This window comes from Cavia porcellus, unplaced genomic scaffold (assembly GCF_034190915.1).
Source record: "Cavia porcellus strain 051 isolate PalLab524CR breed Dunkin Hartley unplaced genomic scaffold, mCavPor4.1 scaffold_11, whole genome shotgun sequence".
In the NCBI taxonomy this organism is placed as follows: Eukaryota; Metazoa; Chordata; class Mammalia; order Rodentia; family Caviidae; genus Cavia; species Cavia porcellus.
Genome location: NW_026947494.1, coordinates 48280443 through 48304376, shown reverse-complemented (window position 1 = coordinate 48304376; position 23934 = coordinate 48280443). Strand labels below are relative to the sequence as shown.

General features: G+C 35.1%; 1 protein-coding gene and 1 long non-coding RNA gene across 13 annotated transcripts in view; one reads left to right on the top strand and one right to left on the bottom strand.

Moving 5' to 3' along the window:
- Pde4d (3',5'-cyclic-AMP phosphodiesterase 4D) overlaps nucleotides 1-23934 on the top strand; it is a 1361839-nt gene that overhangs the window by 519197 nt on the left and 818708 nt on the right. The window lies entirely within an intron of this gene.
- On the bottom strand, nucleotides 1143-6180 carry LOC134478183 (uncharacterized). Its single transcript, XR_010050672.1, has 2 exons — nucleotides 5531-6180; nucleotides 1143-1332 (listed from the first exon to the last, which is right to left on the bottom strand). It is a non-coding gene; the product is annotated as an uncharacterized LOC134478183 (long non-coding RNA).

Genomic DNA, 23934 nt, shown 5'->3' with positions numbered 1-23934 from the left:
CTTTCTCCAAAAGTCCTTCCCTGACATTTCACCACAGTCATCCCTAGATTTGGTCAAATAAATCTTTTTCAGCATTGCAGTGATTATATTTTAATCTTGATATCCATCCATGTAATGGTTTGGTGAACTTTCGCCTCTTCTCTAGACAATGATCATAGTAAGGGTAGGAACTGTGGGCTTTTCTCACCATTGCATCATCAGTGCCTTGGCTGTTGATTGACCCCAGCAGATCTACTCATAAATATTTGCTGAGGGTGGAAAAGGGAACCTTAAGAGCATAAAATATGTATGTAATCTCAGAGCAAAGAGTATACTATATTAGTTAGACTAAGCTAATATCTTATTCATATTTTGTTATATTATAAATTATATATGCTGCTATATACTATTGCCTACCATCCACGCACACAACCACATAGACTCACAAATTTCAGTGCCTGACACAATTTCTTGCTCATTCTTTATTTCAAAGGAGCCTCAGCAGAGTACTCAGTTTTTACTCTGAAACAGGCTAATGGAGCAACTACCTAGAACACTATCTATTTTCAGGATCAAAAATGGTTGGTTTCATACTGGTAATTAGGTTCCCCCAACAGGAAGTGAGATACTTCATATCCATATGCAATTCAAACAGAACTAAACTGGTCAGATGGCTCTGCCCAGTAGTAAGGAGGCCAGGAAATGTAATCCTTTCCTACTACAAACTGGAAAGAAGAATCAAGTGTGTGTGACTATGGAAGATCTTCCCAGTAGTGTATTGAGATAATGCTGGGTGTGATTAAAGATAACATTGAATTTGAAGAATGATTGTAGATTGTAGAAGGAATGATTGCTGCAGAGGACATGATCATTAAATTGGGCTGAACAATGGGATTTGGACAGTCTGGGTGAATAGGCAGCTCTGGTAGAGGAAACAATGTAAATAGAATCTAAAGGATATGTGTAAACATTTGCCCAGTGCACAGTGAGAAGTGGCATCTCAGTGAAGAGGAAGGTGTTGATGGATTTCACCCTTAACATATCCATACTCCTCTCTTAAATATTTTGATCAGAATGAGCAAACATCCTCAGAACAGGGAGCAGGGAGCAGGAAGCAGGGAGTTCAGTATAAGTCTTTGGACAAATCAACCACCGTGACTCAATTGTATGTATCCAGTTTTTTATTTTTATTTTTTGTGGTTTTGGAAATTGAATTCGGGGCTTTTCATATTAGGCAAGCACACTACCATCAAGCTACATCCTGAGCCTTTGTGTATTGTTGAAATTCCAAGTAGTCAGCTGCTTTCTTCCCAGGCTCTGTTGGTTGGCATGGCAGTTCAGTCCGTTCTGGACCTGATTTAAGAAAATAAAACAGCTTTAATCCCTCTTTCCAGTGCACTGTCCATTCACAAGTAGGTAAACACCGACTCCCTGACAGTGTGGGAGCTGAGTGTCTTTAATCTCACCTTTAATTGGCACTTCTATGGATTTAACTGAGTGGAAAGACCCTTAGCAAAAATACTTAGTAGAGGATAGTACAGACAAACAGGTTTATACAGGCCAAGATGCATTGGAAGGGTGCCATGCAGTAAATCTATCCCTAGAAGCTAGTAGCACTTAGTCAATACTTGTAAAGCTGTTTTCTCCATGTTATATCTGTTAATTATATTAGTTTTGGAAAAGGAAAAGTCATACTGCTACACTTCAGCTAATAAGAAAAGAGTATTTGGAGACAAATTCAATTGGAATACAAGTATTTTGTTAAGCAAAAGCATCACAGTAATGTACAGAGAAATCAATAATAGAGAGAGCTATGTCATGTTTAAATGCCCTGTGTTCATGGATCCTTCAAAGAAGCATAACAGAGTGGCCAAGTACGGTCTCTTGAGCCAGTCTGCCACTTTAAAAAGTGGAACTCACCACCCTATGACCTTGGGGGAAATTATTTAATCATTTTCCTCACTCTATGAACTGAACGCCCCACCTCTGCAATCTCTCCACCCACAATGAGACTGGGTTTGGAGACAGAACCTCAGGAAGTAATTAGAATTGAATGAAGTTATAAAGGTGAGGTCTTAAACCAATAGGATTGACAGCTTTTAAAGATGAGGAAAAGGAAAAATATACTCTCAATTTCTTGCTCTCTCTATCTCCTTTCATCCCTCCCTCCCTCTATCTGTTTGCACCTAGGAAAGGCCTCGTGAGCATGCAGTTACACGTCCACGTGCAACCTGGAAGTGAGTCATCAGAACTCAGTCATGCCGGTACCCTGATTTCCAAACACCAGAACTTTGAGAAAATAAACTTTCATTGTTTAAACCATCCAGGCTATGGCATTTTATTATGACATGTGCTGAGTAACATACTAACCTGTAAAACAAGACTAACAATAGTGTTTTTGAAAAGTGTGTTTGTTACAACTGAATGTATTAATATATACCAGGTTTACAAAGGTGGTGCTTCGTACATAGTAGGAGCTTATAGATATTTACTAATATTGTTTATATTATTTTGTTTCCATCCCTAATTCCTCTTTTGATATGTTATACTTAAGAATTCCACTTTTCAAGTGAGACAGACCTGAATTGGACTCTCAGTTCTGATTTGTAAAATGTACACCTTTGTGTAAATTCCTAACTTTTTAAGACTTGGTTTTCCTGTCTGTAACTGGGAATAAAGCAGTACCACCTGTCCCCTAGTGCTGTTGTGAGGTTAAATGAGACACACATACAGATGTTCCTGGTGCACCATATGCATTAAATTAAGTGCTACACTATCTTAATCTTAGAGATTTGTAGAGGTTCTTATTTGAATTATTTAAGTGAAACATTGTTCTCTCCAGAAAACCTTGAACTTCTTGGTTCAAGTGCCAGCAATCTTTCTTCAAGCTTGGAGATTTTTGAAAGAGCTGTTTGTAATTTTATTTTGTCTTGTAAGACACATCACATCAAGCAAAAAAAAGAAAGAAAGAAAGAAAGAAAAGACACATCATGCATGTGTTTTTTGCTTTTCTTCAATATATGCCCTAATGTATTTTTCCTTATAATGTCAGTGTTACATTACCAATTATAAATAACAGAGGCTTTAGTGCTTTAAAAATGTTTCAGTTTAAAATAATACAATTAGCTGGGGAAGCTCAGTGGTACAACACCTACCTAGTAAGCACGAGGTACCAATAAATATATAAATGAAATAATAAAATTAGAAAATTGGTGCAACTACTGCTTTTGTAATGAAACTGAGAGCTAGTGAGTGAACTTTTATCACAGCTATTGAGTGGGAAAACTGATAAGTACAACTCAGTCTCAGGCTGGTTCTGTTTTGTTGTGTGTTTATATATAGAACTTCCCTGAATCTTCCAGGCTGACATTGAGCTTTTAAGTCATCTGCTGTGGCCTCTTGAGTAGCTGAGATTACAGCTGTATAACACAATGCCCAGCCAAAACCTGCTTCTCATCTTATAACGTGAAGTCAGGGATCTATAAATGTATTGTTGAACAACCTGGTGGTCACGTATACTCTTAAATTTGTATGCAGACTGAATAGTATTTTATGCAGCAGTCCTCCTCAGACTTTAAGAAATGCATCATGCCTGGATGCAACAGGAGAAGATAAAGACAAAGATTCTGATTCAGGAAGTGCCGCACCTTTGGGTTTGGCACTTCTAGCCAGTTTCCAGATGATGCTGAGTAACCAGTTCCTCCAACCACCCTTCCAGAAGGAAAAATGGAGTTGTTTTTATTGATAGTGACTTTCAAGATTTTTTTGCTATTCCTTTCTTCATGTACCCTTTTTTTGTACTCCCCATTGAAGATGCATGCCTTTTTAATACAAATAGGAAAAAATTAAAAGCCAAGTTGACATGAGTCAAATAGCACACATCTTAAACTGAAATGCTTCCATTAGTTTATCTGAATGTTGCACATTCCTAAATTATTCACAGTGGCTTTGTTTCTATTTCTTTCCATCAAATGCGAAAGTATGCTCCTGTGATTTTTTTATTAAGTCTAACCTCCATAGTGCTTTAAATCACTTTATGCTTCCTAAAAAGCTCTCCTTGTTTTCTAACTTACATGGTCTTCACTGTCCAAGTCTTTCTCCCTAAGTTCTGCCTAAATCTTGTTCTCTGGCATCTTCCCATTCCTCTTACTCTATCTTTGGGAATTCTTATTCAGTGCTCCAGAATTAGTCATCAATTCAGCCCTTTGAAATCACTCTTCAATAAACATCTTGCTTCCTCAAGTCTCTCCCAAGTTTTAGTCTTCTCTGCCCATAGATTAGTATTTATGACCTGTCAGGAGTTCAAATAGAATGTTGTAAAACTCCCCATACTCACTTCCAGATTTATTTATATGTCATACTTAGCTCAAAGGCCCAAGATCATCTGTGAACAACCACTGGGTTGTTTTACTCACGTTAGCAAAATTTCCAGTGACTCTGTTTACTGTGGAATAAAAATTCTGATATTGAAAATCTTCATCCAACCTTCTATTCTACCTATATCTTCCATTGTTTTTAAATATGTGACTGGCTTTGTTCATGCGTTTTTGTGTTGAATCAAAAGCCCTTGCAACAATTTGCTTATTCAAATGTTATCAATCTATCAAGGCCTGCATGAAATGCTACAGCCTTTGTGATGTATGCTCAGTTCCATTACCTGAAAGTGACTGCTACCTCTGCTGTATTGCTAGAATACATATTGTTGTGCTCCACATTACAGATTTAATCAAGTATCTCTCCTGTTCTAGAACTGCAGGACACTATCTCTTCACTGTTACCCAAACACTGACCACTCACACAGGGTTATTTTACTGAATTTTGGGGGATGATGCTGGCCAATTGTAGCACAGGCCAAAATAACCTGAAACTTGTATGCTAGAATGTGTTCATAGCTGTTCATCAGATCTGCTCTGAGCCACTCAGTCCATGGATATGGGTTCTCCATTACCACACACTTCATCTCCTATCTCTTCTTTTGAACTTTGGTATGTGTATAATATTTTATTTCAGCATCTCAAGAGTTATTTCACACTATGATTTGTCCTTTCTCAATATCATCTTATTTACTCTTGAGTCAGATTCATAGAGTTCTACCCTTAATTGAAGAGTTGGGAAATCGCAACTTTAAAACTTAAAACATGAAGAGCAAATGACACATTAGCTTAGAGGCAGATCAGTAATTATGGAAACAATTTCTCAAATCGTAATGTTTTCCTCTGCCTTAGTGCTGGCAATCAAAATCACTGAATTAATCTGAGCAAGGTCAGGACCTTGAATCTGAGGAAAATTACTTGAATTTGAGGCATTACATGTTCCAGCTACAAGTCCTCCGTATCCTATTTGAGAGCAGTGCTGTGGGAGAACACACATCCAGCTGTAAGCCTCTGAGTCATACAACACTTGGTCAAGAGTCAAGAAATCTGACACTGTCTTGAGGAAAAGGTGTTTTCTCTGTTTCTAGAAAAGGTAGCTACTCTCTAGGAATGATGATTAGAAGTGGGAAGTGGTGATTAGAAAGTGGGAATTCCCTTTGTGCCCTGGAATTACTCACCACCTTTCTGGAGAAATGCTCTTTACAGGTTTTCCAGCTTTGTTGACCAATTTCTCCAGCTGAAATGCTTTTTCCTTCATGCAAGACTTTTTTCTGTCTTTCTAAGTTCACTGTAAAATCAACTTGATGTCTGCAGCCTTTCTAAGTTCACTCAAATTGGAGTAAATCATTTTTTCTTTATGTTCCTGTTGCACAAAAATAGAAGCACTTACCACAGTCTCGTATTACTCATGATGGTAAGAAAACTTATTACTGTATAATGTCTTAAAGCACAGACTCAAAGCAGGTTGCTCCTTGTTTGACTTTAGGCAATTTATTTAACCCTACTCAGCCTTTCTGTAAAGTGAATTTACTAATATTTGAAACTTCATAATTCTAGCATTATTAAATGTAATGTTGCACAGGAATTTTTTATTATTTAGTATTTAGTATGTAATATTTAGTATTTACTAAATAATGAGTGGCAGTGTTAGGTTTCACTGTTATCTCTCACAGAGAGTTCTGGCCATGCTATGTATAATGCTTTCAATAGAGCCACCACAACACATTTATGTCCTTGCTGATGTAACCAATCAACAATTTCAACTGATCTTCTGAATAGAAATGCATTTTAAACTGGAGACACCTCGGCTTTAAAACTCCAGTTCATAATTTATATTGCCATGAAAGCATATGATTGTGCTTCTAATACTTGATTTAAAAGCTAAATAGCTTTAAATTCTATAATTAGAATGTATGTGAGGATTCAAATATATGTGAACCAAACTAATCAACATATGAAAATCTGAGCAACATTATATTTTAAACAAAATAAGGCTAAAGCAACATTATTTTCAAAGAAACACATAAGAAAGTGGTCATAAACATAATTAAAATGTAAAATAGAGGTTCATAAAGTTTTTCCTATACACTGGTACCTTGGTTCATGAACTTGATTCTCTTCATGATTCTGGCCATAAATTAAGTTGGGCAAGAAGCAAATGAAATTCAAAGGTTAGGGTCATTGTTGACTTTACAAGGAAATTTAATTTGGTTCTCATCAAGTTGAGTTTACAACCAGAATCACAAAGAGAATTGAGTTGGTGAGCCAAGGTACCAGTATATAAACATGTTAATGCACAAAAATAAGAAAAACAAATATTTTATATAGTTCTTAAAATGTGGCACATAGTTTAAAATCTTTATTTTCCCAAAATTGTCTAATTCATGAATGACAAGGTAAATACAGAGCATATTCTTTCAAGACAGTGTTTGGATTCCTTGAAAACTTTGAAAAAGGAAGAGCAGATTAACAATCTTTGAAATATTAGAAATCTTTCACATTTGTTATTACAATTTTTTACTGTCATCTTAATATGGTTAAAGATGGTTTTCTCTTGCTTGTAACTTAAAAATATTCTATAACACTCTTATAGAACATGTAAGGTTTGCTTAGTAATACATGGATGTTTTATCATTCAAGCCAATCATTTCTTTCAAGAATTCTAAATAAAATTTCTGCACCTCCTTCCAAATAGATCAACACCAGTGTCTTCTGCTTGGACAGGAAGATTCTTTCTTCTTGTTTTGTCTAACTTTCAGCACAGGAAGGCCTACCAGTGGCAGGCCTCAGACCCCAGGATAAGACTGCTTCTCTCTTAGCTTCCTAAGGATATTGTAATAAAATACTACAATCCAGGTTGCTTAAGCCAAGAAATTTATCCTCCCAGAATTTTGTGTGCTGGATGCCTGAAATCAAGATATTTTTCCATTTGAAGTTTTTAAGAGAGATCCCTTTTCTTTCCTGCCTATATCTTCTGGTGTTTCTGGCATTGCTTGGTATGAGGTAATATAATCCCAAATTCTGGCTCCATCTCCATGTGGCCTTTTCTATGTTTTGTCTCTCCTCTTCTTTCTTTCACAATGACACTTATTTATGTTTAAACTTTATCTTAATACAATATGATCTATCTGGAGATCTTTATATCTACAAATATGCTTGTTCTAAGTAAGTTAATATTCACAGGTTCAAATATATGTCTTTCATGGGACCAGTTTTTCAAGCCACTGCACATTTCTTTGCACAGAGGCTGGCTATATTTTGGGTAGAGAAAATTGCATGCATTGACATGAAGTTAACATCACCTTGCTACTCAATCATGCTGTTCAAATTCATGTTATACCTTCTAGAGATAACTAGCATTTCTACAACCACTGACTTTAAAGAAAGACATTTTACCAGGAAAAGGGGGCCCAATTCTTTTGTGGATTTTTCTGTAAAGATGGCTTGGTTTGATTAGTAACTAAGCCTATAGTACACCTACAAGTAAATCATCAAGATGCCATGTGAGAGAAATCATTTTCAAATATGATGGCTAAAAACACACAGGGAGCATTCCATAGAGAATTATATTACTGCACTATTAATGAAATGCCCAGGTGGTTGTTTAAATATTTTAATTTCCATACATTTAACATATAGTAGGAAACAATGTTAAAGAAGACATAATGTAAAACTTGGCAGATTCTCTTGGATATAGGGTAAACCAATTTTGAATAAAGGGAAATAATATCCTTAAGCCAATCAAAATTCTTATACCAAAGGCTACTTTAAAAAGCTGAACCAAAATGAAATAGTATGAGGTATCTTTTGAGAGAAGTGGAATTGGCATTAAAATAAAAAGAATGGATGGGTATTTTATGAAGTAAGGAGGGTATAGGTGGAGTTTATCAGGGGCTACTAAAATATGCATTATAATTTTTCTAAAGACAAAATGTCTAAATGTCTACATTGCTCCTTCACTGGCCTCTACTATGCTAAGCTAAAATAAATCAAAAACCTTATATGAATTTTGAAAACATCTTTATTTTTATGACCTAGAAAAGAATCCTTAGTTAAGCACTTTTATTGTAGCCAAAAATGTTAATGACCACTAAATTAATGAACTTCACTCTTCCATGTTTCGAGATGGCGACTATAAAATGCACAAGAATATTTGATCTAATTAGAGGTAGTGATTTAAGGTCTTGACATTTGGGGAAGATATAAAAAGTCATAGGAAGAAATAGTGAGAAAGAAACTGAGATAAAAATACAGATGATTGTCTCTGGAAGTGTGGAAGATGCTTGGCCCTGCGTTAATCCCTGATTTGTTCTATTTCATCTTTTAACAGGACAAAATAGATATCCAAGGGGGTGGGAAAGGTAACTGGCATTCTACTTCCATTATTTCCTTCCTTTATCCTCTTTTACTAATTAAAAGCTCAAGATTTACAGCTCTCTATCAGATCCTATGTATTCAAAGAACTGGCCTGAGAGGAAAGTTTGTTCTCAGTTTTTCATTTTAAATAACCGGCCTTGGCACTTATTTAAGAGGTTCCCTGGGTGTGTGAATGAGACAGCTTGGGAAATCATTTACTGTGGCCAGGCTCCATACTCTGTCGCCACATACACTGGTTGTGTCATGCAACTGGATAGCTTCATCAACCCACTCAAATCCACCGAGCATTATTCAACCTGAGTGTTTACTTTATATCAAGCATACAAACGAAATGAAACAAGAATTTAAAATAAATAAGTTCATAACATTTATAATTAAATTCATTAGTCAAGGCAGTTTATGGAAATGTCACATGTGAGTTGTAAACTTCATAAATATTCAAGTAGTGAATAGACAAGCACGTTTCCTAGTAATAAATGCTTTGTCTTGCCAACTTTATTTCCATATGAGAAATGTAGAAAGTTCCCAACACCAGCTTACACTCTTGTTTTAAAACATTTTAAGCCATGTATATCATCAAAAATAACTTTGTTTTGATTCTATTCCTATTTCTATTCATTCTTCATTTACCTTGCACTCCAGATTTCTGTTCCTTCGCTCTAATTACTGTGTGCACCTGTGCTCAAAAAGCAGCCTTCAGATTCAACCATGTCACACTGTTTGTAAAGGGGGAAAAATAGGCTGCAAGATGTTCAGTTTAAGAAAATGGATGATGTATTCTGTTGATGTTCTCATTCATTCATTCATCTGTGTCTCTTTCATGTGTGAGAATTTATGTATAATTCTTTTGGGTTTACACGAATCTACTATGTGAGTATATTCTGACTACGTTGTAATATACTTTGTTTTGTTGCCAGTTGAATTCAAGTACAGGAATTCAGGATGACTTCACTGTACTCATGTCGTGTGTTCATGAACTAGTTTCACATTAGAAGGTAGGGAGAGAAGTTCGTGAATGCCCCAGTCTTGGAAGCTGCCTTAAGAGACCAAAGAAAGAAGGAAAATAAGAAATGCCTGCGGCTTGAGACAAAAAGTGTATCATTGAGCAGAGAAAATCATTAGGCAGAAGTAACTACTCTTCACTCACAAACTCAGAAGTGTCATCAAACAAGCAAGACTCAACTCATCTCTGACATTCTGTGTTACCACTTCTATGTTGTCTGAAGTTTCCTTTGTTCACACTTCCATACATTAGTGATAGCATTCATTTCCATGGTTTGTATTTGTTTGGAAGAAATCTGTCCTCCAATTTGACAGTGATCTCTTTAAAAGAAGAGCCCATACCATTTCTTATTACCTCCCTAGAATCTAACTCTTCCCACATTCTTGCATTAATGGTCAGCCCACCTCTGTCCCTGATTACTTTTAAGAACCCATCCCCTCCCAAGCAAATCTGGTTCAATTTTATAAAACAATGCCTTTTGCATGGTCATTCTAAATACTGATTATTGCCTCTTAGCAATGTCCAAAAATTGGACATTATGTTCCATGAAGACATAAAAAATAGCTATTATTCCTGCCTTTGATAATTTTCTTCTTCAAGATGACATCCATAATTTCTTTTCTCCTTTCTTCTTTCCTTCCTTTTCTTTCCATTAAAAACCCATTCAACAAACATGCATTTAGAATGAGAAATCTGTAGGTACAAATTTTCATAATTTTTATTATACTCCCAAACTTTGACTTTTGATCTTAATATTGTCACTGTTTGCTAATATTAAAATATAAATTAGAAATCAAAGTGATAGTCTAGATTCCGTCTAATTACCCTATTGCAAACTAAAGTGCCATTTCTCTACTCTTAGTGATCCCAGTGTTACCCAAGATTAGCAGCTACTGATGGTTGCATGCATGTAATTTATATCACACAGAGGTCAACTAACTAGCTTTTTTCATGTGGGGAAAAAGAAACACTTATCCACTGTTGGTGGGAGTGTAGACTGCTGCAGCCACTGTGGGAATCAGTATGGAGATTTCTCAAAAAACTAGGATTGGAAGTTCCATTCAATCCAGTTATTCATCTCCTGAGCATTTTTCCAGAAAAAATGAAAAGATCATGTCACAGCTATATATATACACCCATGTGTATAGCAGCACAATTTATAATAGCCAGATCTTGGATAGAAAAGCAATATATAAGAAAAATAATGTTCTTCATATAAATATAATTATTTTCCTTTGAAGCATGAACTTGGAATATGGCAGACATAGGAATTATAATTCACTTATGAGTAGCTTATCTATTTCCACATTAGTTATAGTTGAGAGAATAAATAGTGCTATAATAGGATTTTGAAATTGCATAAAATGTTAAAGCTGATTATAGGGTTATACCTAGAGAAGAAATAAGAGAAAGGGGATTATTTCTCTTCATGTGCCTCATCAATGTCGCAGCAGAAGCAGTTATCACTAGTAAAATATTAAGATTTTTGTCTGAATTTTATTATTATTTCAATGCAGGTATTAAATACTTAAATAATAAATGTTCATTTTATATCATTCTCAATTTGGTTATATCTTTTTTTAGAAGAGAATATTGATTACAATTTAACATGTGCATAACAATATTACGGCAACACTGTTGCAAGAATGCATCTGCTGTATCACTAAACAGACCAACACAGTTCAAAGTTATAAATTAACCTTTGGCCAGATAGTTACCTGCACATTTGGGGGAATAAAGTAGATGTTCTTCAACAGGTCAAATTGTCTCTAGAAAATAAAAGATTCCAGGTGTTTATTAAGTATCCGTGATACAGCAAGCACTATATTTTTCGGCTTATTGTTGCTGAGACAAAATATTTGACATCTGTAACTTACGGAGGAGGGATATGATTTGGCTCATGATTTGAGAAAGTTTAGTCCATGGTTGGTGGGCTCCAAGGCAGAATCGTGAAGGAAAGGTGTACAGAGGAAAGATATGCAACTCATGGCATCCCAGGAGCAAAGAAGAAAGGAAGAGCCACAGAGAAAGGGACTAGAGTTAGTTTTCACAATGATGCCCTATGACCTGTCTAGACACACACAGAAGAATGTTTTATTGATGCTCTAGACATCTGTCAGGCCAATCAAGCTGACATTCAAGATATTTATCATAAACAGTGGGCAGAAGAATATAGGCAGAATCTGTCATTTAAGAGGGAAGGAACTGATCCAGAAATGTAGGATTATTACATCCACTGGTTTGCAGGGTGTACTTTTCAAGTACAGATGGAAAGATGACTATTAGGGCAATGCAAATGCAAAGCCCAATGAGACTGCACAGCTTCCCAGTCAGAATGGCTAGTATTAAAACAAGCCTTTCATACATTGTTGATGGGAATGTAAGTTAATATTGTCATTATCAAGAACAGTATAGAAGTTCCTAAAAAACCTAAGTGTAGATTTACCATATGATCCAGCTATGCTACTTCTGGGTATATTTCCAAGAGATGTGAAATCAGCATCTTAAGGTACCTACTCACCCATACTTATTGCAGCAATATTCAGAACAGTTAAAATATAAATAAAAATAAGTATCCATCAAAAGGAGAATGGATAAAGAAAATGTAGTGTGTATCCATAATGGAAAGTAGTATTTAGCCGTAAAGAAGAAATAAAGTTTGTCACTTGAAGCAACATAGGAGGATTGGAGAATCTTATATTATGAGAAATATGTTAGTCACAGACAAGTACGGGATGTTCTCTCTCATATGAAAACTGCAAGAATTGACCTGGATAGTGATTACTAGAGGTTGAGAAGGGACAAGAAGGAGGGTAGATGAAGGGAAACTGCATTTAATTAGTGCCAGCAGTATGGATATGTTGAACTATCCTCTGAATTCAGTAATACATACAATTTACATATGTAATGAAATTAAAATGAAAGCATCTAAATCTAACTAAATGGAACATTGTTAGATGGTTTTCCACAGTTGAGAATGTGGTCTAAATTTAAGAAAGGGTACTAGCTGGCTAAATGAAAAAGGGCACTCGTGAGGGTATAGCTGTTTATCGCATTAGTTTGATATCGAAGGTCTGGCACAGATAGTGAAAGGATAAACCTCCCAGAAAATCTGTAGATTCTATAGTGCAGATTTTAATTGGTCCCTAGGAACAATTAGGGTTGGAAAGGGAAGGGAAACACTCAGTAATATTGTGCTGCTTAAGCCTAAAGATTAATTTATAACTTTATTCTAAAAACACATTTTAAAGCAAGGGTAAAACTCTTAAATTGGCCTTAGCAATTATCTCAGCCATCAATATAAACTAAATAGACTGTTGGCCTCTTTGGCCAGCTCTGTAAGTAGTTCAATGAATCTATTCATATGTAAACAATTAGGGACATTTTTTTTATTTAAATTAAACCAAATTTTTACATGTCATTGTTATATTTGATTATTTGTGTACCTCTATTCTATATAAATATGTTTTGAATCTGTTATTTTTGTCAGAATACTATCGCTTCCAGAAATACCCCAAATATTTAAATATTTAGTGGCTTAAAGAAATGCACACTTACTACCTTAGATTTTCTCTGGGTCAGTGTTCAGGAGTCCAGGCATTGGCTGGTCCTTCGGAATCAGGGCCCAGGCCTGGCTAGTTGTCCCTGAGGATCAGGAGATGTGGCCAGTTGACCTTTGAAAGACAGGAATCCAAACTTGACTGGCTGATCCTTGTAAGTCAGGGGTCCAGGAATAGTTAAGTCATCCTTAGCAGATCGGGGCCCAAGCATCATTAGCTAATCCCTCTGGGGCCTGCAAAGTATGAATGAGCACTTAGTTTTCACTGGAGGCTCAACTGGTAATGGATTCATTTCTGAGCTCCCTTGTGTTAATCACAGGATTAATTTGCTTGCAATTGTGAGTCCAAGAACCTGGCTTCTTGGTAGGTACTATTAGCTCCTAGAAGCCATGGTTGGTGCATTACTATATTGGTGTTTCAATAAACCCTTTACCAAATGGTAACTTGTTTCTTCAAATTCAGCAAAAAATAAAGGCTGAGTTTGGTTAGCATGGCTGAGTTTTATATAATATGATATAAGCTTGGGAATGACAGGCTATGCTTTCTGCAACATTTTGTTAGAAGCAAGCCAGAGTTCCTGCCTGTATACCAGATAAGGAAATGATTCAAAATGGTGAATACCAAATGTAGGGATCCTGGGGAATAATGTAGCTTACCAGATTACATTGGAAAACCTTTTTGCAAATAATTATACAGTATTTTCAGTATTATATACATTTTTCTCCAAATTTGTTCCTCAATTTTTTTCTTTTTCATAACTGATTATATGCCTTGAAAAACCCTAGATCACCAGATAGTATGTTAGCAACTGATTACATTTGAATACTAGTTATGTATTTTGATAATTAAGCATACCTTAATTATATTAACTATAGTAGTTTGTAAAGTGAGTTGTGATGTTTTACCTTATATAATTTTAATAAATATATATGCTTATTTTATACAAAAAATCTATAACATTTTCAAATGTACTAGGTCACATTCATTGTCTACAAATGTTTATCTAGGATTAAGTAAATTACATTGAAATAGTGTGCTTCCATTATCCAAATTCATACAGAAGATTTATCTAACAAATACTTATTAAACAAGGGCCAAAAGGTTCTAGAAGCTTAATACACAAGGGTGATCTAGTCCCATCTTATTTGATGCCTTCAAGACTAAGCTGTGTTATTATGAAATAATGAATGAAGACATTTAAAGTCTCAAAGTTTAATTGCTGTATAGTAGATCACTCTAGAAATGCGGCTGGAACCCAGGTCTTCTGTATTACAGTATAATGCTCTGGTAAATGCCCTTTCCAAATGGCTGCTGGGTAGTACATCACCTCTATTCTCAGAGAAGGTGGTTAGTGACCTGCTATAGAGAGGCTACATCTTTTAAAGATTTTAAAGCTTTGTGTTAATCTATATGAAATCTCTGGCTTGGCCTCCACTGAGACCAGCTAAGTTATGAGTCAGCTAGTGACAGAGTTCAGCCTGGAAATATGAAACAGAGTAAGGCTAATTGACACATATCAAAATCAAGCCTGAGACTTGGGCCTCATTAGCACGGTGCTCTATCTAATTGTGCTAGCCAGTCACACACATCAGTACAGAGTTCAGTCTACACAGTGGTGGTTCTTCTTCTCCTTTAACCTTCAATCCATTCTTTAGAACATGTAGTGAAAGACATCTTTAAAAAGTAATTTGTTTATTTACTCTCACAAGTTTTTAAAAAATTATTTTTATAGTCTATATGCAGGGATTCTTGAAAATATTTATTAAATGTTAATAATACCTAAGTCGGTGGAGTTCTAAGCAAGCAGGTGAGTGCCACTGGTTCCAGTGGCCCAGCTCCTGGGGTAAGTGCCCTGTGCACTTTCCCCCAAGCTCAGCTTGTTTGGGACCCTCGAGCCACTGGAATAGCTAGGTGGGTCTGAGGTGCCTGTATCCACCTTCCCATTCTGGTTGTGCTTGGAGAACTGTGGAGTTTTAAGCAAGCAGGCGGGTGCCCACTTTCCCTGGAGCCCAGCTTGTTTGGGACCCTTGCATCTTCTGGGTGCACTGGAACAGCTAGGTGGGTCTGGGTTGCCTGCATCCACCTCCCCATGTGCTTGGAGGACTGGGGAGTTCTAAGCAAGCAGGCAAGCACCACCGGTTCCACAGGCCCAGTGGCCTGGGGGAACTGGGTGTCAGAGTCCCAGGAGCTGAGGGAATAGAAATGGATTTCCAGCAGACCCTGAGGAAGCTTTCAAATAACACTTGAAACACTTGAAACACAGAAATATAGGAAAATGACAAAATGAAAGACCAAATTACAATCTCAAACCTCCAGTCCATCCCAAGAAACCTTAGGAGTGATGTATATAGAAAAAAATATATGCACCTCAAATATTGGACATAATAGCAACTCCAGGAAGCTTTAAAGGAATTCAAACTAGAAATAATTTCCCAGGAAAAAGAAGAAATGATAAAAGAAATGAAAGAGATGCTGAACATATCTAAAGAAAACACAGTTTAAAAATTGGAGGAACTGAACAAAAAGATAGAATCCCTAGATGAGAAATATAAGAAACAAACAGAATACATAAAGCAGATGCACAGAGATATACAGGAAATCAAAAACTACACTGAAAGCTGTAAAAGCCACCTCAATGGAAGTGAAAATAGAATTTCAGAGCTTGAAGACAAGATTGCAGCTAGTGAATAGGAGAGGAAAGATCTTTTAAAAATAACAAAGAATCAGGAAATAACAATTCAACAGCTGCAAGATTATGCAAAGAAAAACAACATAAGATTGATAGGGCTTAATGAAAATGAAGGGGATGACATAAAGGATGTTAGAAGGCTATTTAGAGAAGTAATAGCTGAAAATTTCCCAAGCATGAGATCAGAAACCGACATCAGGTTCAGTGAAGCCTATAGAACTCCTAATAGTCATAACCAAAATAAAACTACACCAAGACATATAATAATCACCATCGCAGAAATCCAACACAAGAATAGATTATTAAAAGCTGTTAGAGAGGAAAGACAGATCACTTATAAAGGAAAACCTATCAGAGTCACAGCAGACTTCTCAGCACAAACAATAAAGTCAAGAAGAGCATGGAGTGAAGTATTTCAGATCCTAAAGGAAAATGATTTCCAACCTAGACTGATGTACCCTGAAAAACTATCATTCAAAATTGGTGGTGAAATAAGATACTTCCATGACAAATAACAGCTGAAGAACTTCATGATCACCAAGCCAATCATGCAAAAAATATTGAAAGACAGTTTAGATACACTAAGGAAAAAACCACTAAGCAAAGCAGATAATTAAACAGAACAGAAAGATAAAGATGCAACAGCAGAAAGATAACATGTCAACAATAAACGAACATATAACAGTTATAACCATTAATGTAAATGGTTTCAATGCACCAATTAAAAGAAACAGACTGGCAGATGGATCAAGAAACAAAATCCAACCATATGCTGTCTACAAGAAACCCATCCAACCCAGAAGGATACTCACAGACTGAAAGTCAAAAGATGGAAAACAATACTTCTTGCAACAGGAACCAAAACAACAACAACAAAAAAAAAAAAAAAAAAAAAAAAACAGGAGTAGCCATTCTGTTTGCAGACACTGTGGAATTTAAACCAATAATGATCAGAAGAGATAAAGAAGGTCACTACATAGTCATTAGGGGAAAACTTCAAGAGCAAGAGGTAACTATCTTAAATATATATGCACCAAATTCCAGAGCACCCAGTTATATAAAACACGTATTAACAGAAATGAAAAATCAAATTATCAGTAACACAATTGTAACAGGAGACCTTAACACACCATTAACACCAATGGACAGATCAACCAGACAGAAAATCAGCAAAGAAATAACAGAACTGAATCACACATGTGAACAAATGGACTTGATAGACATATACAGAGTGTTCCATCGAACAACATCAGAATACACATTCCTCTCAGCAGTACATGGGTCAGTCTCTAAAATAGAACATATACTAGCTCACAAAACATATTTAAATAAATGCAAAAGACTTGAAATTATCCCTTGCATGTTATCAGATCATAGCACTTTGAAATTAGAAATTAGTGATAAAAGATACTACAAAAATCCCACAAACACATGGAAACTGAATAACACACTCTTGAGTAATCAGTGGGTCACAGAAGAAATTAAAGAAGAAATTAAACAATACCTATATGAAAATGAAAATACAAATACAACTTACCAGAATCTCTGGGATGCAAGAAAGCCATCCTCAGAGGAAAATTTATTGATAGAGTTCCAACATCAGGAAAATAGAACGAATACAAAAAATAACCTGATGCTACACATCAAACAGCTAGAAAAAGAAGAGCAAGTCAAGCCCGAAGCCAAAAGAGGAGAGGAAATTATAAAAATCAGAGCAGAAATCAACGCAATAGAGACTAAGAAAACAATCCAATCAAAGAGTTGGTTCTTTGAAAGAATAAATAAAATTGAATAGCCCCTAGCCAAATTTATTTTAAAAAGGGAATAAAAAACTCAAATTCATGTAATAAGAAATGAAAAGGGTAAAATCATTACAGACTCTATAGAAATACAGAAGCTCATCAACACCAATTTTGGAAACCTCTACTCTCAAAGGTTTGATAACACAGAAGAAATAGATTGCTAGAAACATATGAAGTACCAAAGCTGGGTCAAGAGGATGCAAAACTGCTGAACAACCCAATTTCTATTAATGAAATTGAAAATGTAATTAAGTCCTTACCTACAAAGAAAAGCCCAGGCCCAGAAGGATTCACTGCAGAATTCTACAAGACATACAAAGAAGACGTAATGCCAACACTCCTCAAACTCTCCAATGAAGTTGAAAGGGAAGCAATCCTTCCTAAGTCATTCCTGGAAGCAAATATTACTCTACTACCAAAACCTGAGAAAGACCCAACTAAAAAAGAGAACCATAGACCACTCTCCCTAATGAACACAGATGCAAAAGTCCTCAATAAAATGTTGGCAAATAGGATGCAGTAAATCATCAAGAAGATTATACACCATGACCAAGTGAGATTCATCCCAGGCATGCAGAGATGGTTCAACATATGTAAATTAATAAATGTAATTCACAATATCAATAAAGCCAAAAGTAAGAATCACATGATCATTTCTATAGATGCAGAAAAAGCTTTCGATAAGGTTCAACATTCATTCATGATAAGAACTTTACAGAAAATTGGAATAGATGGTCTTTACCTCAATATAATAAAGGCCATCTATGACAAACCAACATCCAGTACCATACTAAATGGCCAAAAATTGAAGGCCTTTACTTTAAAATCAGGCACAAGACAAAGATGTCCTTTATCACCACTCCTATTTAATTTAGTACTGAAAATACTAGCCAGAGCAATTAGACGAGAGAGAAATAAAAGGGGTAAAGATAGGAAAATAAGTTAAATTATCATTGTTTGCAGATGACATGATACTCCACATAGAAGACCCCCTAAACTCCATTGAAAGACTCTTAAATATAATAAATAAATTCAGTAATGCAGCTGGATACAAAATCAATAGTCAAAAATCAATAACATTCCTACACTAACAACAAAATCACAGAGGGAGAAATAAGAGAAACCACACCTTTCAAAATAGCAACCAAAAAAATGAAATATTTAGGAATGATTCTTATGAAAGTAGTGAAAGACCTATATAGGGAAAATTATAATACACTGAAAAAAGAAAATAAGATGATCTCAGAAAATGGAAAGACATCCCTTGCTCATGGACAGGAAGAATAAATATTGTGAAAATGGCCATTCTACAAAACTCTTATACAGATTCGATGCAATCCCAATAAAAATACCATCAACATACCTCATAGATCTAGACAAATCACTCCTAAAATTCATCTGGAGCAAGAAGAGACCTAGAATAGCAAAGACAGTTCTAAGCAACAAAGGCAAAGGAGGAGGCATCACAATCCCTGACTTGGAGTTATACTACAAAGCAACTGTAGTAAAATCAACATGGTACTGGAATCAAAACAGAGCCGAAAATCAATGGAATAGTTTAGAAGATACAACCACAACTACAAACACACTCGACCACCTTATCTTTGATAAAAGAGCCAAACAGGTTCACTAGAAGAATGACAATTTGTTTAGTAAATTGTATTGGAAACACTGGTTCTCCGTTTGCCGAAAACTAAAACTAGACCCATGCCTATCACCATGTACTAAGTTAAAATCTAAATGGATCAAAGATCTGAATATTAAAACAGAAACACTAAATCTATTGGAAGACAAATTGGGTAAAAAGCTTGAAGACACAGGGGTACGTAGAGAATTCATGAACAAGACTCAAATCGCACGGGAAATACTTCCCAGAATCAATAACTGGGACCGCCTCTTATTAAAAAGTTTCTGCATGTCAAAAGAAATACCCAGCATAGTGAAAAGAAAACCCACAAACTGGGAAAAGAACTTAATGAACTCTCCCTCAGACAAAGGACTTCTGTCTAAAACATAAAAGAATTTTAAAAAATCAGACTCCCAAAATTCAAAGATCCAATCCAAAAATGGGCATCTGAGATGAATACACAATGCTCAGATGAAGAAATACAAATGGCAAATAAATACATGAAAAAATGTTCAACATCATTACTCATTAGAGAAATGCACATTAAAACCACACTGAAATTCCATCTCACTCCTGAAAGAATGGCCAGGATCAAGAAAACCATCAACAACAAATGCTGGAGAGGCTGTGGGGAAAAAAGAACTCTTCCGCACTGTTGCACTGTTGATGGGAATGTAGACTGGTGCAACCATTGTGGAGGTCAGTCTGGAGATTTCTTAAAAAGCTGGGATTGGAACTCCCATTTGTTCCAGCTATTCCACTTCTAGGCATATTCCCAGAAGAACTGAAAGTGTCATACTACAGTGATATATGTGCACCTATGTTTATATCAACACAATTTGTAATTGCCAGATCTTGGAAACCCAAGTGTCCATCAACTGAGGAATGGATAAAAAAGTTGTGGTATTTTTATACAATGGAGTATTAATCAGCTATAAAGAAAGGTCACATTGAAATATTTATAAATAAATGGACGCAGCTTGAGACCATACTTATAAGTGAAATAAATCAAACTCACATGTATGAATACCTAATAGTTTCCCTATTATAAGAAATGATTCAAATATATAAATGTATGTGGTAATCATGATTTCTCATTATGTGGCTTTGAAGCTTTATAAAGTTTTCACTCATTAATTGGAATGCTTTATTCTGGACTATTTGATATTATTGCCTGTGATGAAATGAACAGCTATTTTGAAGAACACAAGACATCATAATAGCTAGTGCTGATTTAATACCATCTTGTTTTGAAGCCCCACCAAACTGTTGCTCTTTTGTCTCCATTGGTTTTATCATGTTGTATCTTACTGGATTTTATTATATGTGATAGTATAAACAAAAATTTTTATAGGCAAAGAGATAATATAGAAACCATTGTTCGTTTTCCGTTAGCTGGTTCTAAATACCCTGCAATACTTTCATCCACTTGAATAGTTTCACACTGTCTTGATATTTTTGATGCTATAGTATACGAAGTTATATTCAAATATTTCAAGGAAAGAGACACTCTGGTAACTACTATTAAGTTGAGTTATTTGGTGGTGAAGCACTAGGTTGCTGAAATTGTCATGCTTTGATCTGTATTGTTATGTTGTTATGTCCTCTTTTATCTCAATCTCCCCCTTATTCATAAAAAAATATTTATTTTTATTATTATTATTTTTTAATTAAGGGAAAATCAAAAAAATTAGCAAGATATAGTAACTTTTTTGATTTCCTATTAACTTGATTTGAAGCCCTGTATTACCCCCACTATCTTGTTTTGACTGATTTTACTCTGTTCCGTTCTGTTTGGTAGTATCAAGTATGGTGGTATAGGCAACTACTTTGAAGACAATAAGATTCACTATGATGCCCATTCTGGTTTGACTATTATCTTCTTTTGAGGTCCTGTAATGTTTCAGTGTTTAGGTTTTATTGGTCTTGTTCTGTACTGTTTTGTTCAATTTTGTTATACCTAATGATATAGGCAATTCTTTTTAAGGAAGCAAGAGGCATTATGGTAACCATTGTTGATAACCTTGTATTCTGTTTTTACATCATGTGCTATGTCTATCCTTTGTTTTGACTGACTGCTTTGTTTTGTCATATTTGGTTTTATTCTCTTTCAAAAAAAAGTAATAAGAACTATGGGACTAATAAAACCCAAAATGTGTACATTTTGTTGTAAAAAGAGAGGAAACATAAATGCTCTAAAGGATACAACTTCAAGTGTGTTTAGGTGTGTTAAGATAGATGACTATATTATTGAGTTTTTATTGGATCAGTGAACACAACTGTTTGCAGTCTCACTGTTTGAATGTCCACTTTGTATGCTTTAATCCTATAACTTGAACAACTATTTTTAAGATGACAATATGTAATCTATTAATTAGTGATTTCATACCTTTTTTTGTAATTCTGTATTACTAGTACCCTTATACCGTTTTGGTTTTTTTCCTTTAAATAGAAAAATCTAAGTCATCTTATGAAATTACTTTGTCATATCAGTTGTTAACCAGTTTATAATGAAACGATGCAATTAAATATTCCTTTAAGCAACTTTTAAAGATAAATCACATATGCATTGAACTGACTTGCCAGTGTCATTAAATGCATTGATTCACACTGGGAGGACCCTGACTTCTCTACAGTTTACATTCTGATAAGTGCAGCTGGCAATTATCTTTTGACCATAATTACTATGTTTTATTATTTACTGTTATTCACTTTTCGTATGAATTTGGCTGCATGAACTGAATTTTTCCCATAGTAAGAAAACTTCTGGTCTCATAGTCAGACATCACATGACATATAACTATGTAAATCAATGCATTTGTTAATTAACTAGGTTCAACCACTACAGTATTTTTAATTATTTAAACCAGGTTTAACCATTCCACTGTACCAGGAATTTATGCACGTCCAAAATATGTAATATTGTTTGTCAACTGTTTAAAATATTTCATTGTTTAAAATGCATAATTGCATAATACATAAAAAAGGGAAACTTCTGGAAAAAGCCTCATGAAGGCATACAAGATTTTCTCCGTAATTCTGTTTCATCTACATACAACTGTTTTATTGTTGTAGCTGTTGCCAATTAGTATTTCTTGGTAATCCTGTGAGCTTGTTGCATAGTTTATTTACCTTAGGTTGGATGTATCAGAGTAGGTAGAATGCAGGGTTTCAGGGTCTGTTACTGTCTTTTTCTATGTCAAATATAAATGTTAAGGGGAAAAATCCTTGCTATGGGTTATACTTTACAGTTAACGACTCAGCACTGAGCAAGAGTGTGCAGTGATGAATCAATGTAAAGAACAGAACACTTAATGGTAACAGCTAACAGGAGGGATGATTAAAGGCAAAGTAAGATACCAAGGATAAATATTTCTGTAGAAGTATTTCAGAGAAATAAATATTACAGATTTCATGTTGACTGATGTGATATTTAAATTGTTACGTACAAGATAACTCCCATTTTGTTTCTCTAGACTGATAATATTCCAGATAAATTTTGCCAATGAAAAGAAATGTAAGCTAAAAAAAGCAAAGAATACATTCAGAGAAATATTTGATTTAATTGTATTTCCTATTAAGTGTGAGTAACACTAAATGACAGAAAGCAATACAATCCTAACATCATGCAAAGCCGTAGTCCTATGTAAAGCAAAATGTATGAATAGATGAATGTTCAGTTCACATTATGATGAGAGTATAGGAACAATGCGAATTATTTATACTGCAACACAGAAATAATACAATAATGCAGTCTTCATTCCCAAGACAAACTATCCTGATACTACAGTGAATGATTTTTCTTTCCAAGAACCATATAAAACAGTCACTGCCCTAAAGCTTATTCTGTGTTCTGGAACATATGCACTAAGTCCTCTTCAGCAACTAGCTAATATCAGTAGTTTTTAGCACCATTTCTTAATCCTCTCCCTGTGTTTTTTCAGTGTCTTTTTCTGGTTCCTTCGATTTTCCCAACTCAGTCATCATGCATTTTCTGTTTTGCCTGTAGTCTTTTATACATTGGACATGCATTAAATGACAAATTGCATATTTATTTCTATAACTCCAACCATAAGTAGGCATCATTATATCCATCCTAATTCAGAATTTATAAACAGAAATTTACATTTTTACACCCAAGGTAAACAAACATTTATGTAGTGTATTTTTACGTTCTATTTGGAACTCCAATAGGTGTCTCTAAAATAACTTGCACTAAGAAAACTCTGAATTTAGCTACCATACTTGCTTCTCTCCTGGAGCTTCTACTAGTTTAACAGGATTGTAGTTCCTGTGGCTAAGGTTACACAGCTTTGGTTTCTTTTCTTCTTCTTTTGTTTTGTTTTCTTTTTCTTTCTCACGCCACATGCAAATGTTCTTTAAGTAGTTGCACTTCTACCCAGGCCCCAGCCAATCAGATCTCAGACAATTAAATGATTTCTATATGCTATGTTGAACTCTACACTTTCTATTGCAATGGGACAGCCAAAGTATGATTGTTGTGACACATAATTCAGGCCATGT